The 13,177-nt window shown below is 38.4% G+C and overlaps 1 protein-coding gene and 1 long non-coding RNA gene across 5 annotated transcripts in view; one reads left to right on the top strand and one right to left on the bottom strand.

The window, feature by feature from the left end:
• The window catches only part of ATAD1 (ATPase family AAA domain containing 1), a 61,128-nt gene that overhangs the window by 42,628 nt on the left and 5,323 nt on the right, over positions 1-13,177 (bottom strand). The window contains exon 1 of one of the 2 annotated variants that reach the window (XM_012762895.3): positions 1,607-1,691. The exons of the other annotated variant lie outside the window; for it this stretch is intronic. The gene's annotated coding sequence lies outside the window, so the exon portion shown is untranslated. Of the gene's footprint in view, positions 1-1,606; positions 1,692-13,177 lie in introns of those variants that run through there. 2 annotated transcript variants of the gene reach the window in all.
• Positions 2,379-13,177, top strand: part of LOC105870313 (uncharacterized) — a 28,329-nt gene continuing 17,530 nt past the window's right edge. For 2 of the 3 annotated variants that reach the window (XR_001153556.3, XR_012922891.1), the window contains exon 1: positions 2,379-2,511. This is a non-coding gene — a long non-coding RNA (uncharacterized LOC105870313). Of the gene's footprint in view, positions 2,512-9,466; positions 9,581-13,177 lie in introns of all 3 variants that reach the window. The other variant, XR_012922892.1, reaches the window with a different exon arrangement.

The raw sequence follows: 13,177 nt of genomic DNA, 5'->3' as shown, positions 1-13,177 counted from the left end.
GAACACTGTCCAATTATTATATTAATTATAAGGGGGGGGGGAGGAGCCAGAAGGAGAAGTCACCTAACTAAAATCTCGCTTCATATAACAAAATGGTGTGCTGCTTCCATCAGCATGGACTCCAAAAAATAGGTTACACAATACTTCATTTCTCACAGGAAGTGAAAAGCTGGCTTTTCTAGTCTTTATTCTGACACAGTAAAGTTGAAAACGAGGTTGGAATATGTGGTATCATTATGAAGGGTATATTCTTAGATGAAAATAACCCAATTTGGACAATCTAAGGGTTTTATTAACTTAAATGTATGAAAAGTGGTAGCATTCCAAAAACATTTTCATTTGTTTAGTTTGATTTGGTAGTAATCCTCTGCCATCTACTGGAAGTTCACTGAACTACATGGACAAATTAGGGCTATCAGCACATCCCAAAGTCAATAGCAAGAATTTTTAAAATCCTATAGAAAATGTCAAGATATAAAACCCCTGTTTATATATTTTCCTATTCAAAAATTAGGTTTATTAAGGCCAGCCACCTCTAAAACAGTTGTCCATTTTTTTAAATGACTTCAAAATTCTGAAATGAAACTGAAACTTGTTTTGTAGATTGTAACTGTATACACTTTATTGTACACTCATCTATCATTCATATAGTATTGATATATCTGCAATGTAAGACCGATACAGTAACAATACCATTACAGCAGAATATATAATAACAGTCGCATGTGCATACAACAGGAGGAAATGTATTTCAATCTTGTATTAAACATCTGTTTCAACAAAACGAATAACACAAAAATATGTACATACACAAAGATAGTGCTATGTACAACTAAGAAATATCGCAAAACACTAATTTATAGTTACTTGTTGGGCAAACATAATATCCGACAGTCTCTTTTTAAGGAGTTCTCCATTTCAGGGTGGAAAACTTTGAAATTGTACTACCTTGTCCATGAGCAAATTACTGACAGGTTAAAGGACGAGATTATAGCGTTCACACTGCAGTATTTCTCTCATAATTCACTAGTGTTTTTACAAAGGGTTTCCCAAACTCAAAGTCCCAGTTTCGAAGACATCAAGGCCCTCTGAATACAACCTATGACAATGAAGGCCTGCCAACCTTCACATAGAGGGCAGGTTATTATTAACACCATCTTCCTCGGCGAAAGAGTGCCCAGCCCCGAAGAACCACTTTCGCTTTTGCCCAAGGCGGTAGCAGCGCCAGTGCGACAATCAGATCTGGTTTAGTCCAGCTACCATCGCCCAGAAGTCTGGTTCTGAGATCTCCCAGAACGACCCCAAGCCCCCACTGAGCAGGCTGCCTACAAAGATTTCCTCGGTAACGGCACAAATCTCCGGGGCAGAGCCAACCGAGACCCAAGGGCCCAGGTTGGGCCGGAAGCCATCGCGAGGCCCCGGACGCCCTTGGAGGTTAATCCGCTCGATACTAAAGGCTGCGGGGCTCTGGGGGGCGGCACTGAGGTGGGCCGTGGGAGGACTGCGAGTGTCCCGGCTGGGTGTCCCAGATCAGAGCTGGTCCCTGAGGGAGCTCAGCGGGATCCTACACCTGTCCCTCGAGGTCCCGCAGGAACCTGCTACTCACCCGGGGGCAGAAACAGCGGGAGCAAAAGCCCTCGGGCGGCCTCGCGCAGGAAGGAAATGCCGCCTCAGCGAGAACACTTCCGGCGGGAGACGCGGCCCGCCCCCTCGCGCGAGCATGCGCGACCTGCGGCCGTTGGCGCGCAGAAGGGTGAAGTCTTAGTCTTAGAAATGGCCGTGGGACGCGGCCGGAGCGAATTGGCGCACCTGATACTTGGTACCTGCTGGGCGAGGCATTTTGCGAAGCCAGTGTGTCTGCAAGCAGCACACTAACCAACGCTCTGAGTTTAGCTACTGCGTGTCCGAGATTGAATTTGGGAAGGCGCGTATCACAAGAAGTCCCTGCCCTGCTCGTGGGTTCCAGGCACAACCCTGACAAATCAGGAGTCCTTTTGAGAGTGCAGGAATGCTCTGCGTGCCCCTCAAGGAGATTCTTCCCAGGCTCCAGCCTGAACCTGACTCACTCCCACCGCTCCGTGCAAACAACTCTCACGCTACAGCTAGCTCTATGTCTGTACCTTTTAGCCAGAGCGCAGACGCACATGACCACCCCCACCCTTCACCATCTGCCTTTCAGTTTCTAGGGTGAGCTCACCCTCTTCCCCTATTTCTGTGCTGCCAAACACCTGGGGGTGGCGCTTGAAAATCATTCAGCGAAACGACTTAGCAGCCCACTCAGGCAGGACGGGTAGCTAGGACAGAATAGGGCATCCTGTGACAGATTTTGCTTTTTGGTGACTTCCCTTTTTCTTTTACCCCTTCCTCTTTCCAGAATGAATGACCTGACACAAGAAGACCCAAGGGAACAAACCTGAAAGCCAGCACCTGAAAGCACAGACTGCTGGGAGGCAGATGGCATTAGACACTGTCCTCACATATAAGAGGCATCACTTCTTTAAGATAGAGGCGGTGAGACTAAAAGTAATGAGACAGTTCCCCTCCTCTTCCTCAGGGAAGCAGTTTGTGCCTCTCTATTTGAGGCATCGTCTTGGATGGCTAAGGAATTCTGCAGCCTGATTGTTGAATTAACAAATGCTACTAGTTACAAATTTGTATTGTAGTGAAGATAATACCTACAATTTAGTGGATGTCTACTAGGGGTCAGGCAATATGCTGTCATGTGCTTTACATCCATAATCTAAATTCTTCCCCCCAAAATCTTCTAAACTAGACATTTATTTTCTCTGTTTTTATAGATGAGCAAATTTGAAAGTTTAAAGCTTACAGAAACTTTCCAAAGTTCATGCACCTAGTATGTGGCAAAATTTCCTTGGAACCTAGATCCATCTAATTCAACCCTGCACTTACATTTTATCTTTGAGGTGGTACCTTAATACTATTAATAGTTAATATTTAAATTTTAAAATCTAGTTGAAAGAGGTAAGACCACGAAATGCCAAAAATCACAAGACTTTAATGGATAAGGATGGGATGAAAGGGATGTGTGAGTGTTCAAAAACACTATAATTAAGTTCATTGACAAGAATCATTCAGAATGGAATTTAGTACTGTTAAGTGTTTCATGTTTTACTTCCATACCTTTTTGTCTTTAAGGCTTCATATATGTATGTGCCTACATTCATAATATAATTTTTGAAAAATTATTGTGATGCTAGATATGGGAGTACTAGACTGATTATTTAGAGAGTGAAATAGATCCTTTGAGAAGAACAGGAAGATTATAAGACCAGGACAATGTCCACATACATACACTCAAAACAGAGGCCATCTGTGCTCAGCAGTCTTGAAAGAGACTCTAAAGTGGATCCAGTGGATGATTCCAAGCTTAGTTATTACTTGGGAGGTTCATAGGGACATGATTTGACATGGATAAAAGGGAGGAGTTACTGAAGGAAAGAAACCTAGGTTTTGTGGTACGCTAGGATAATCATGCTCACTGGTTAAGGAAAATGAGCTAAGAAATTCAAGATGGTAATGGATTTCATAATTAGTGAGTGAAACTGATTCACCTAAGAATTTCACCTGCGTTACTCTAAGAACTAGGGTGACCAATCTACCCAGTGTGCTTGAGACTGAGGGATTCTCTGGGATGTAGGATTTTCAGTGCTAAAACAGAGAAAGTCTCAGGCAAGTCACAAGGAACTGGTCACCTCACTAAGGACATCCTAAATGAATTCTGCAATGAGGTGGAGCTCTCAATATGGTTGCATCTAGTCTTAATTCATCTGCCTAATATCTAAGGTATGATTGCACAGGAATGGAAGTTGTTGGATAAAGTAATCAAGGCTTACCATAGGAGTCTACAAATAAGTGCTTTTTTTTGTTCCCTTTCCAGCGGTTTGGCTATAAACCGAATGCCTATACCTAACACCTTTTGGATCTAATGCTTCCACTTAGCAAATCCTTAAGAAAGTTCCTACATCTAGGCCCTAAGACATCAAATAACTGCCTTTTCACATACCTTTCCAGCAATCACCAAATCAACTAGGTTCTTCCAGAACAGATCAGAGTGAACATATGCTTTTCATCCCAGGATAGCTTTATATAATCCCTGGCAACACAAAATACCGTATTTGGCCCACAGTAGGGGCTCAATGAATAATTCATTATGTGTAATATTTATCAGGATATTATAACAACAGATTTTTTTGTAGACTTTATGGGCCGTCCCTCTTTGTTAGAATCAAGATATTAAAAATAATTATTATATTTATTATAGAAAATTGGGGGGTTTTTTGAAATGTATTTTTTGTGCCAACATGTGCTAAAATAGTTACAGCAGTTCTCCCCCATGATAATGAATTTTCCATTTTTATTATTGGATGGGGTGTGGTTAGTTTGCTTTGCAGCCAAGGTCAACGTATTAGATACCTGGTGGGAGGGGGGATTCCTAAGATTAGTTCTCAAATTTCATTGCATATGGATTAACTTGGAAAACTTGGCAAAATGCAGATTCCTGACTCCTAGCTTTAAAGGCTCCCATTTAAGTGCTCTAGGTTTGGGCCCAGGAATCTGCATTTTTAATAAGCATCTGGTTCTCTGCCATGTGAAGATACAATGTCTGCAAGCCAGGAAGGGTGCCCTCACCAGACACAGAATGTGCCAGCACCCTAATCTTGGACTTCCCAGCCTTTAGAACTGTGAGAAACAAATTTCTATTGTTTAAGCCTCTCAATCAATAAGATGAGATGAATTGGCTATAGGTAGTTTGAGACCACGCTTGGAGAAACTCTGCCCTAGTGAGTATAGACTTTAGATGTATTTTTGCAAAAATTTAGCCCAAAAGGCCTATCTGGTCATCTGAACCATTAAGCCAGCTGAGATACATTAAGAAATTAAGGCAAAGAAACCTCATGATGAGGTTTGGAATAAAATCCCTTTAGAAGGAAAAACAAATCTAAAATCCATGGATAAGTAAATATAGTAAACCTGACCTTATTCATTGCTCATTAGAAATAATTCACTTGACAGTGATTTAGAAAGAGCAGAACTTCAACAAATAGATTAAATTATATAGCAATAATTATGCCAGTAATAATAGTCATGTGGTAACTTTGATTGTTTTTAAAATATTGCATCAGAAAGGAATAATCTTAATTATCATTTTGACAAGATAAATTAAATAGCCACACTTGACCTTAGCCAAAAGACCAGGAAGCGATGGGATAAATTAAATAGAATGGGTGGAGAAAGAAAGGTAACCACATGAACACAAAGAAAGACCAAGATTTAGTGCTTGAAGCTCAAATAGAAAGAGTAAGGTGGAATCAAGGCAAAAATAATGGAAAATTAAAATTTCAACAGATAGGAAGAAGTAGAAAGATGAATTGATAGCTCCATTCTATAAAAAGCAGAGAGCTAAAAGAAGGACTACAGCAAAGTTCAAAGGACACGTTGTAAATCTACTTTCCATGCTTTTGTATTTTGAAACTTTACACATAATTTAAAATAAGTGTATTTTAAAGTCAAATATGTAAAATTTGAGTTTTACATATTCACTCAAATATGTAAAAATGAGTTATATATATTAATAATATTCCCATGTTATCAGGGTAGCACTACCTACAATCTTACATTCTATATAACCCTTTTTCTCACGCAGTGCTGCCAATTGTACATTTTCTAATTGTCTACCAAAAAACACTTTCTAGAACTTAGATATTTACTTAAAATATCTGTTGTTGTTTAGCTTTAATACAGTATTATTAAAATGATACTATCTGTGAAAAGTCAGGATTGAGCAACAACAGAATTGTTTAGAACATGTCTAATGTTACTATAGTCTCATCAAAAGTTTTAAGGCATAAATGGACTTTCATAAATGCCCTCCCATGTAGTTTCTTAAATTGAGGAGGAGGTGGGAAGGATTAGGTAAGAATAACAAAGATATAGAGTTACTATCTCAAATAGAAGAAACAGTAATTGAAATTTTAATTCTCAATTCCTATAACAACAGATTGATAGATGAGGCATAAAACAAGACCAGATGCTGTGGTTTCCAGGATGCACTTGGCTTCCCATCCTTTATAACCCAGAGCAATTTTTGCTCTAAGTAGGTCACTTGCTTGCTCTCATTTACCTGATTCTAGGAAAATGTCCTTTAAAGTATTTAGAAAATAGTATGTACTGGTGCTTAACAGTTTGAAAATTAAGACTGCGTAAAACCTCCCCTCCTACCTGACTCTATTAGGCAGAATAACTTGTAACCTTGAAGCATAACTAAAATGGATAAGAAGAATTTGAGACCTTTTATTTTCTGAGCACAAGTACAGTGAAATCTGTGCCCATTTTGTTAGCTCCCATAATTCACCTTGCTTAGCACTGGCACAGTACTCAGCTTACAAAATTATTGTTGAGGCCTGTATTCTCCTAGCAGATAAGAACTTCTTGAGAAAAGAGGATGCCAAGGACATAGGATGAATTTAACAAATGTTTTAGCTCATTGATTTTTTTTTTTTCCAAATCTGGTATATCTAACAGGGCTTTTCAGGCCCCATTCCTGTACGTTTAACCTGACTAGAAGGAAAAAAGAGGGAGGAAAGACAAATGATGCAAAGGTAAAGTATGTGAAACAAACCATTTTACTGACCATAATTATATTATTGCCCTGTCATGCTAAGTCTGCTCCTGGTTTGTCTATCAGAAACCAGTCTAATTGGGGTTAAAGAACATGGACTTTATACTTCTCCACTTCTATGCAAATTAAAAAAAAGATAAGAACATGGACTTTACAGACTTGGGTTTGAATTTAAGATTTGCTATTTGCTAGCTCTGTGATTTTGGACAAGTTACTTATGCTCTCAACCTCACTTTCCTCATATTTAATATGGGAAAAATAGCCACTGCAGTGATTGCTAGAGGTCATTTTATTCTTGAATTAGTATTAAATCTCAGTTTCCCCCAAAAAAATATATATGTGAAAAATAACAGTACACATGCCATGGACTTACACTGAGAATTAAATAAGACAATGCATGTACTGTGCTGAGCTCAGTGCCTAACACATAGCAAGTGCTCAATAAACATGCTGGTGTAAATACCTCAGATGATATTTTCATTATACTATGAATTGACATTCTCATTCCCAGGAATCTGTAAGGACAATCATCCTTTTTTATCTACTTTGTGTTTGCATGAGGACTTTACCTCTCAAGTTTTCAACCATGCATCTTGTCTGAAATATTTATTTTCTCTGACTTGTGAAGAAGCCGTGTCTCTCTATAACTTTGACTTCTTGATTTTCTCATTCCCAACCTTAATACATCCATCCTTCTGGCTGAGTCTTACTGATCAGTAGTCTATAAACCATTTATGATAGTTATATAAAACCTATAAGATTCCATCCTTATCACCCCAAGATAAGTTTAAAGTATTGATCAATCCATGAAAATAACTGTGGGTATTGTTCAGTTCACCATAAACCATCATTAATATTGACTGTTATTCCCATCTGTCTAATAACAGCCATGTATTGAGCATACAGTTCTTGGTCTCATGGAGTTTGAAAGACCAAAACATGTTAAAAAATTACAAGTCTTTGTAGAGCTGTTGATCTTTTTTTTTTTCTAAGCTAGAGGTCTGTCCCATATTTTATCCCCATTCATTTTTTGTTGAGAGAAAACTTCCTTACTGAGGTTGTTAGGTGGGTTTTCCACAAGAAAAAGAGATTAGTTCAGTAGATAAAAGTGAGATGCTGAACCAGACTTAAGATTTTTAGAAGTCAGTATACTTCGCATGTTATATCTTTTCTCGGCAAACCACAACCTTCATATTACGCTCAGGGACTATCATAACATCAGAACTGTTATTCTTCATATAAAATTTAACTCATTTGAGCATAAAACATATTTAAAAAAATTTTTTTGCTATATGCAATTCATAGTAACATTTCTAAAATTGAGGAAGGTTTACTGAGCAAAAGCAATGATATAGCCTGTCCAGATGCTGAATACATCTTCCGAAGGCAAAGACAAGGGCAAAGCTAGCCAACTTTGGGTGTTTAAGTATGAAATATCAACTAGGGCTTCTCCTTTCACCCAGAGGGGCCCAGCAGCAGTGCACTGGCACGCCAGTGTTAAAATCTCCCCTCCCCCGCTTCTTATTGTCATTGTTTCTAGAACCAGAAAAACTAAACAAAGGGGTAAGAAAACAAAAACAAAAAATTAAAAAAACGACAAAACCTATAACTTGAGTTACAGAAATACGGAAACAAATTAAGTATGCCCAAAGTCTCATTCAACTGCAAAATATTATACCTGATAGAGTTTCACAAACCTTTCTACTTCTAGCCTGCTGCTTATTGAGTTTAAATACTGGAACATTCTGAGAGCTTTGAATGCCCCAGTGAGACCTAGCGCCAGAGACACTCCCACACCCATTTCTTTATATTTTCTGAGTTCTCAGGTTAATGAGGGTTCAGAAAAGGGGACAGTAAAGGACAGCAAGGCTGACCCTCCCCCCACAGCGTGTGCTTCCCTTATAGTGTTTTGTAAAAAGCTGACATGATGCTAATAATTCTTAAAAGCAGCTTTAAAATTCTGCCCAGGTATTCTTGAACCTCTGGCTAGACTGTGTCTCACCTTCTACATTCCAATCTACCCATCATCTAGTCTTACTTATATTAGATAAACTGGTTTTCCATAGTTTGTCATAATATTGTCCTCAAAGGCTAGTATTTAAGAAGCCTTTTCCCTCCCTCCCTCCCTCATCCCTTCCTTGGGACTCTTAGAAATAAACAGGTAAAGCAGTTTAAATGAATGGCATCTAAAGCCATGAAATATAAGGATTGTGTTTTATTTAGTTTTGATGAGTAATCATATTTCTTTAGTTCAATGAATCACAAAGATTTAATACTTGAACCCACACTCATAGGCCAAAAAGAGAAGACAACTAAAAATCTCTGCAGGGGTACTCTGTTTCCTCTTCATTACATAGGAAGGTAGAGGCCATGACACCTCATTTTAATGATCATTCCCAAAATCTGTTTCTGTACCTAACACAGGAAACTGTTGCCAAACATATTGTCAGGTAGGTGAAGAACAAATATAGCCTCTGCCAAAATAGTTTGAATGATGCAGGATGCAGATTATTGCTGTTTTATTCAGTATTTAATATCATGTTATTTATTATAACTAAGTATTATAACATTATAATATAATTTATATATTATACTATTATAATACTAATTATATAAAATTATAATCCTAAGTGTTTATGTAATGATTTAATTAATAAAATTCCATTTTATTATTTATACAATATTTGAGAAATTCTGAATTATGACAGTATTAACTAAGAGGGGCCAGCTCCATGACCTGTCACATGTCAGACAGCTTTTCTGAGTGTCTTCCTCTGAAACTGAGATACAGACATACATCATTTTATTGTGTATTTCACTTCACAGATAATGCGATTCCTACAAATTGAAGGTTTGTGGCAACACTCCATCAAGCAAGTCTATCGGTGCCATTTTTCCAACAGCATGTACTCACTTTGAGTGTCTCTGTGTCACATTTTGGTAATTCTTGTGATATTTCAAAGTTTTTTATTATTATTATATCTGTTATGGTGATCTGTGATCAGTGATCTTTGATGTTTCTATTGTAATTGCTTTGGGGCACTATTAACTGTGCCCATATAAGACAGTGAACTTGAGAAATGTGTGTGTTCTGGATGCTTCACCAACCTCTGCCATTCTCCTATCTCCTTCCCTCTCTGTAGACCTCCCTATTCTCTGAGACAACGATATTGAAATTAGGCCAATTAATAACCCTACAGTGGCCTGTAAGTGTTCAAATTTAAGGAAGAGTTCCACATCTCTTACTTTAAATCAAAAGCTGGAAATGATTAAGCTTAGTGAAGAAGGTATGTTGAAAGCTGAAACAGTTCAAAAACTAGGCCTCTTGTACCAGTTACTGCAGTTGTGAATGCAAAGAAAAAGTTCTTGAAGAAAATTAAAAGTGCTACTCCAGTGAACACATGAATGATAAGAAAGTGAAACCCTTATTGCTGAAAGGGAGAAAGTTTCAGTGGTCTGGATAGAAGATCTAACCAGCCACAACTTTCTCATAAACCAAAGCCTCATCCAAAGCAAGGCTCTAACTCTCTTCAGTTCTATGAAGGCTGAGAGAGTAAGCTGCAGGAGAAAAGTCTGAGGCTAGCAGAGGTTGGTGCGTGAGGTTTAAGGATAGAAACTGCCTCCATAACACAAAATTGTAAGGTGAAGCAGCAAGTGGTAATGGAGAAGCTGCAACAAGTTATTCAGAAGATCTAGCTAAGGGAATTGATGAAGGTGGCTACACTAAACACAGATTTTCTTTTTTTCTTGAAAAATGAGGTCTTACTCTGTCGCCCAGGCAGGAGTGCAGTGGCGCTGTTGTAGCTCATTGCAGCCGTGAATTCCTGGGTTCAAGTGATCCTCCCACCTCAGCAGCTGGGATTACCAGTGGGCACCACTGCACTTGGCAACAACAGATTTTTTATGTAGACAAAACAGCCTTCAATTGGAAGAAGATGCCATATAGGACTTTACAGCTAGAGAGAAGTCAATGCCTGGCTTGAAAGGACAGGCTGACTCTCCTGTTAGGATCTAATGCAGCTGGTGATTTTAAGTTGAAGCCAATGTTCCTTGACCATTCTGAAAATCCAAGATTCCTTAAGATTTGTACTAAATCTACCCTGCCTGTGCTCTAGAAATGGAATAACAAAGCCTGGAGAACAGCAATCTGTTTACAGCATGGCTTACTGAATATTTTAAGCTCACTATTGAGACTTACTGCTTAGAAAAAATGATTCCTTTCAAAATATTACTGCTCATTAGCAATGCACCTGGTCACCCAGAGCTCTGGTGGAGATGTATTAATACAAGGAGATTAATGTTGTTTTCATGCTAGCATAACATTTGTTCTGCAGCCCATGGGTCAAGGAGTACTTTGGACTTTCAAGTCTTATTATTATTATTATTTTGAGACAGAGTCTCGCTTTGTTGCCCAGGCTAGAGTGATTGTCATGGTGTCAGCCTAGCTCACAGCAACCTCAAGCTCCTGGGCTCAAGCAATCCTTCTGCCTCAACCTCCCGAGTAGCTGGGACTACAGGCATGTGCCACCATGCCTGGCTAATTTTTTCTATATATATTAGTTGGCCAATTAATTTCTTTCTTTTTTTTTATAGTAGAGATGGGGTCTCACTCAGGCTGGTTTTGAACTCCTGACCTTGAGCAATCTGCTTGCCTCGGCCTCCCAGAGTGCTAGGATTACAGGCGTGAGCCACCGCGCCCGGCCTCAAGTCTTATTATTGAAGAAATACATCTTGTAAGGCTAAAAGCTGCCTTAGATAATGATTTCTCTGGTGGACCCGAGCCAAGTAAATTGAAAACCTTCTGGAAAGGATTCACCATTCTAGGTGCTATTAAGAACATTTGTGATTCATGGGAGTAGATCTAAATTATCAACATTATTATGAGTTTGGAAGAAGTTGATTCCAACCCTCATGGATAAGTTTGAGGGGATCAAGACTTCAGTGAATGAAGTAAATGCAGAGAATAGCAAGAGAACTAGAATTAGAAAGGGAGCCTGACAAAGCTTGGGTACTACAAACTATTTCTGTCATAGTTTTGAGGGAAAGACTCACATGCAGAACCTTATTTTTATTAATAAATGTAAAATTCCTTATGAGTCAGCAAACATAATTTGGGTATTTAATTAGTTGTAATGTCAGGTGGCATACCTGTAAGGATATGGATAAGAACCTAGTACATTTTATTTAATGAACACTTATATAGCACTTATTAATAATAAGTGCCAGCTACTATACTAAGTGCTTTACATATATTAACTCATTGTAATTTTCATAATAAACTTATGTAGTAAGTACTATAATTATCCTCAGATAAGGAAACTGGGGCACAGAGAAGTTAAGTAATTTGTCCAAGGTCAAAGACTAAGTGGTAAGACTTATTCTGATAAAAGATTGTATTCAAATATTAAAATAGCAACACATCATGTTTTAATTTTATTTTTAAATTAACATACAGTAAAATGGACTCTGTATGTGTATATAGTTCTGTGAATTTTTATACAAGAATAGATTCATATAAACACCACCACAGTCAGATACAGAACAATTCGATTACTCCAAAAAACTCCATTGTGTTCCCTTTCTGTAGTTGTTTCCACTCCCTCCATTCCAACATCTGGCATCCACTGATCTGTTCTCTGACACTATGATTTTGTCTCTTTTGAGAACGTCACACAAATGAAATCATACAGTATTTTAAGCTTTTGAGATGGGGGCTTGTTTTACTAGCATAATGTGTTTGAGACTTATCGAAGATGTTGGATGTCAATAGTTCATTCCTAAATAGTTCCCCATTGTATAGATATCCCACAATTATCCATTCACTCATTGAAGGACATATGGGTTGGTTCCAGTTTGGGGTAATTGCGAATAGAGCTGCTATAAACATTTGAGTGCAGGTTTATGTGCGAACAGAAGTTTTTATTTCCTTAGGGTAAATACCCAGGAGCAGAATTGCTAGGTCATATGATAAGGGTGTTTTTAACTTTATAAGAAACTGCCAAACTGCTTTCTAAAGTTGCTGTATCATTTTGCATTTCCAGAAGAATATATGAGCATTCCATTTGTTCTTCATCCTCACCAGCTCTTAGTATTACCAGTAGTTTTTATTCTAGTTATTGTTATAGGTATCTCATTGTTGTTTTAATTATTACTTCTCTAATGACTAATGATATCAACATCATTTTATGAGCCTTTCATGAGCTTATTTGCCATCCATTTATCTACTCTGGTGAAATGTCTGTTCAAATCTTTTGCCTGTTGTTGTTGTTGTTTGAGACAGGGTCTTGCTGTGTTGCTCAGGCTGGAGTGCAGTTGTATCATCAAAGCTCACTGCAACCTCAAACTCCTGGTCTCAAGGGATCCTCCTGTCTCAGCCTCCCGAGTAGCTGGGATAACAGGCATATGCCACAGCACCCAGTTAATTTTTTCTTTATTTTTTTTAGAGATGGGTCTTGCTATGTTGCTCAGGCTGGTCTCAAGTGATCCTTCCATCTTGGCCTCCCAAAGTGCTAGGATTACATTCGTGAGCCATATCAT

The sequence above is a fragment of the Microcebus murinus genome, chromosome 14 (genome assembly GCF_040939455.1).
Source record: "Microcebus murinus isolate Inina chromosome 14, M.murinus_Inina_mat1.0, whole genome shotgun sequence".
NCBI classification, from domain to species: Eukaryota; Metazoa; Chordata; class Mammalia; order Primates; family Cheirogaleidae; genus Microcebus; species Microcebus murinus.
Note: the sequence above shows the minus strand (reverse complement) of the source record. Positions and strands in the feature narration are given on the sequence as shown.